At 42.6% G+C, this 5,090-nt stretch overlaps 1 non-coding gene across 1 annotated transcript; it reads right to left on the reverse strand.

Annotated features, from left to right (window-relative positions):
* Nucleotides 1–2,220: 2,220 nt before the first annotated feature.
* On the reverse strand, nucleotides 2,221–2,327 carry LOC118491954. The gene has a single exon (XR_004892399.1). It is a non-coding gene; the product is annotated as a small nucleolar RNA R71 (small nucleolar RNA).
* Nucleotides 2,328–5,090: the final 2,763 nt, after the last annotated feature.

Below are 5,090 nucleotides of genomic sequence, written 5' to 3' on the forward strand. Positions count from 1 at the left end.
AGTACAGCAGGCGCATTAATTGTAATTCGCAATTACAATTAATGAAGTGAGAGAATGTCAGACGGGCACGGGGCCGTGTCCAGCGGACACGGGGCCGTGTCCAGCCTTCTGTTCAGCCTATAAATAGAGGAGCTTGGCTTCATTCTCTCTCATCCCTTGGCACACCAGCTCTCTCACACTTCATCCACCACCCACCACCACCATAACACCATCATCCACCACCATCATCCATTGTCCATCATAGAGTGTGTGAGTCGTCTCGGGATCCAAGATTGATCGTAAGAGTTCTTGACAATCAAGGCCATGTTTGCCTAAGTCTCTTACATCACTTGGTGAAGACAAGTGTTTAGTATAATACTTTTTATTTCTAATCTTTTGCACTTTTTATTTGGTTTTGTATTAATGACTTTAATAACTAGTTACTTATGTTGAAGGTGATCTTTCCTTATCGTTTGTCCGTGGTGTCTTGGCATTATTTTACTGTCTATATAAAATAAAAGATTTTCACCATTCATATCTCCACGGTCTATATGGAGGTATGTTGGCTACCTGGTCGGGGGTTAAGGGAACGGTTTGGTAAGGGTCTTGCCCTTGTTCAGCGTTTAGAGGTCCTGCTTGGGACCTGGGTCAAATTTAGTAGGATCTCCTTCAATGCCCATAGGTATTGGATGGCGGGGATCCAAACTCTTTGACCCCCTCATAAGTTAACTACTATTAATACTATAACCCGGCTATTTAGGACTGTATCCCTGCTGACTCAGACTACTTAGCCGAGGGTAACGTCACCGCCAAAAGCGGGGCCTACCACAATTTGCATTAATAACTTAATTCATTATCTTTCAATAATCCGACCCTTTAGGATTGTATCCTTGCTGACTCAAACTAATGGGTTGAGGGTAACGTCGCCTTCAAAAGAGGGGCCTACTACAATAACTAAGATAATCTCTTAAACAAGTGCAAAAGTGCGAAAATAATCAAAGGTTATACTAATACACGTGTCGGATCCAAGTGATTCATCTTGTCTATCTGTTTTTATTTTATTTTTATTTTCAGCATTTAGTTAGTTTTTATTTTTCTTAGTTTAAAACATTTTTCTCACTTTTTGATTTGATTAGACGTTGAGGATAAACCGGTATTAAAAGCTCTTGTGTCCTTGGACGACCTCGGTATCTTACCAACACTATACTACGTCCACGATGGGTGCACTTGCCCATATGTGTGTTTAGTGTTAGTGAATATCGTGTTTTATAAATTTAAAACTTGGCTAAAAGTGTAAAAAGGGGCTTAAATACTCAACAAAAATATAACACACTTCACGCACATCAAGTTTTTGGCGCCGTTGCCGGGGACACAAGGATTTTAAGAAAGTTAGGAATCAACGGCCTAATCATATTTTTATTTTTCTCTAATTTTTTAGGATTTTTTTTCTTAGATTTTCAGCTTCTGCAGAGCTCAGCACGGGGCCGTGCCTGGTCGGACACGGGCCGTGCTCAGCATCGTTACTGGCAGTTTTTGTTTTTCAAGTTACAGAAGGCTGACCACGGGGCCGTGCCGGTGCAACACGGGGCTGTGTCCAACTTCCAGTAACTGGGATCTGAAAAACAATCACTGTAATTCCGACCACGGGGCCGTGTTCGCTCAACACGGGGCCGTGGTGAACCTTCTGACCAACATTCTTTTCTGTTTTTATTGCAGGACTTGGAACCCGACGCCATCCTCACGTAGTGTATGAGCTCCAGTTCCAATAAAGACATAAAGGAACCGCTAGAAGAACCCGAACGCTTTCTCAGAAAAAGGTTAAAAGCCAAAAACCAAGAGAAGGTTTCGGGTGATCCACCCCCAATGGCGGACCAACGTACCCTTATGGATTATCTACGGCCCACCGTAGGTAATCTAGGCGCTGCTATCAATGCTCCGAATGTCGAAGCCAATAACTTCGAACTTCGACCGCATTTGATACAAATGCTCCAAAACTCCGCAACCTTCCACGGGCTTGCGGACGAGGATCCTCATCTACATATAACTAATTTCTTAGAAATATGTGATACCTTTCGGATCAATGGAGCATCAAACGACGCCATCCGCCTCCGTATGTTTCCATTCTCACTAAAAGACCGAGCGAAAGCTTGGCTCAACACCCTCCCAGCTGGATCGGTAAACACCTGGGATGAACTAGCCCAAAAATTTCTATATAAGTATTTCCCTCCTGCTAAAACTGCTAAATTAATGGCTGAAATTAATACATACTCACAAGAGGACGGGGAATCCTTATATGAAACTTGGGAAAGGTTCAAGGAGCTATTACGCAAGTGTCCCCATCACGGCCTCGCAATATGGCAACAAGTATCCACTTTCTACAATGGATTGTTGCCACACACTAGGCAGACACTTGATTCTAGCTCCGGGGGACTTTTAGGTAATCGACGCCCACACGAAATATATAATCAGATTGAGGAAATTGCTCAAACCAATTTTCAATGGCACACTCCCCGGGGAAATAAGTCTATCGCCCCGGGCGCCCATAAGGTCGACGAAAGCACTTCTTTACAAGCCCAAATCGAGGCCCTTTCTTCAAAAATAAAAAAATTAGAAATGACAAAAACAGTCTCGGTTATGGCTTGTGAAGGGTGTGGTGGGTCACATGAAAATTGGAGTTGCATGAAAGAAACGGACGATCAACAAGAAATGGTAAACTACATTGATAATAGACCTAGGCCGTCGGGTCCTCCAACGGGAACTTACAACCAAGGATGGCGAAACCACCCAAACCTTTGTTGGAGGGAAACCGGCAATAGTAGTAACCAACAAACCCAACGAACAAACTTTCAGCAATCAAGAAATGAGTCACAAAATTTCACTCAACAACAAGGTGGACGAGAAAGGCTCGAAGATACTATATCTCGCCTCGTCTCTGACACTGATAAGAAAAACTCGGAAAGATTTCTACAATTAGAATCTAATTTTAGGAATCAACAAGCTAGCATTCAAAACATAGAAAAACAAATAAATCAACTAGCACAAAATTTTTCCGAGAGACCGCAAGGCGCATTACCTAGCAATACCGAAACAAACCCAAAGGCGCAAGTTCACCTCATCACACTACGAAACCGCACCGTAGGGCCTGCAGAAGTACCTCCACCTGCGGAAGAAACAATGCCAACACATCTGCAGGAAAAGAACTCTCCCCCATCACCAGAGCCTACCAAGGCTCCTCGAGTTCCGTACCCCGGTAGGTTAATTCGTCAAAAGACCAATGAGCAGTTCGCAAAATTCGAAAGTCTGTTAAAACAATTGCATGTCAATATTCCTTTTATCGAAGTCCTAACCCAAATGCCCAAATACTCTAAATTTATGAGGGACTTCCTTACACATAAAAAGAAAATTGAAAATTTGCAATTAGTTAATTTAGGCGAAGAATGCTCTGCCCTCGTACTCAATAAACTACCCCAAAAGAAAATCGATCCCGGGAGTTTCACGATTCCATGCTCAATAGGGGAATCACCCGTTCGCAATGCCTTGGCCGACTTAGGGGCTAGCATTAACCTCATGCCCTCATCGATGTTCAAAAGGCTTGGCTTGGGAACCACGAGCCCTACAAAAATAAGCATACAACTCGCTGATCGATCAGTCAAGTTCCCACAAGGTGTCATCGAGAATGTCTTGGTAAGGGTAAGCAGATTCGTTTATCCAGTTGACTTTGTCATACTCGACATGGAGGAAGACACCGAGGTCCCCCTTATACTAGGGAGACCCTTCCTTGCCACAGCACAAGCAGTGGTAGACATGAATGACGGGACACTAACTTTGAGGTATGGGGATGATGAGGTGAAGTTCGGAGTTGGGAAGAGAATAGAGGACGACGACCCAGTCAATTACATGAAGGTTATTGATTCAAGCTTGGATGCCGCTCTCCGACGGTGTAACTTGGGAAGCAAGGCACTCCACTCAGAAGATATATAACCTGGAATCGGGTCTAGCCAAAGACCCTTATAAACGTGGCGCACCACGGAGGCATTCCGCAGATCTATCCTTAGTTTAGTTTAATCTTTTAGTTTTTGTAGAATAAAACACACTCATGGTGGTAATGGATGAAAAAGGGAACGAGAAAAATGGAACCATGCACGAAGAACAGAGCAACCCGACAAAAATCTCCATCACAGAAGGCTCAACACGGGCCGTGCCCAACCAACACGGCCCCGTGCTGAGCCCCTGCAGAAAATCACCCAGTTCAGGTAACTGGACACGGGCCGTGTTCAGCGGACACGCCCCCGTGTCCAGGCTTCTGTTTCAATTCTGTAATTTTTGTTACTGGCACTTGACCACGGGGCCGTGCCCGGTCAACACGGGGCCTTGTCCAGGATGCCAGTAACATAAATCTTTGCTTTTTAACCCACTTTTATACATTCTGATCAACCAAAAACTTTATTTTTGGACACATTGAGGACAATGTGTAATTTAAGTGTGGGGGGGATGCTAAAACCTTGAAATTTTGCAAAATCCTAAACACAAGCCTTACACAAAACTCTATTGTAACCACTAAACACCCCAAATTTTTTTCAAAAACTTTTTCATTTTTTTTATTTACTTGTCTTAGTTTAAGTTGGGAATAACAAGTTCTAAAAAGGTTATATTTTTACAAGTTTACAACCGATAGCGTCGTGATAAAAAAAGAACCAACATAAGAAAATTATGAAACGGTATAACAAGTCTAGTTAAAAATTCGATTATATATACTTGGTCACATTAAAAACCCATTCCCACAAAAGTGAGTTTTGAGCCTTTATTGAGCATAAAAATACACATATTTAGATTAAATGCTCATTTTTCGTTTCTTGTGTGAATAGCCGCTCGGTTCTTACAAATCTAGAACTTGCCACGACGATACATTCCCGGTCCTTACCAACTTAAACCCAAGTAAGTAAATGATGGAGGCATTAGGACTAACCATTTTTCTTTCAAAACCATTATTTTTCATTTTTTTTACCTACCCAAAATCCCCCTAGATAGCCCCTTTGAGCCTAAACCTTTCATTTCATTTCCCCAAAACCCTTTTTACCCACCAAAAACCTTTTTATTTTTTTTCACCCTTT

Source organism: Helianthus annuus, chromosome 4, assembly GCF_002127325.2.
Source record: "Helianthus annuus cultivar XRQ/B chromosome 4, HanXRQr2.0-SUNRISE, whole genome shotgun sequence".
Lineage (NCBI taxonomy): Eukaryota > Viridiplantae > Streptophyta > Magnoliopsida > Asterales > Asteraceae > Helianthus > Helianthus annuus.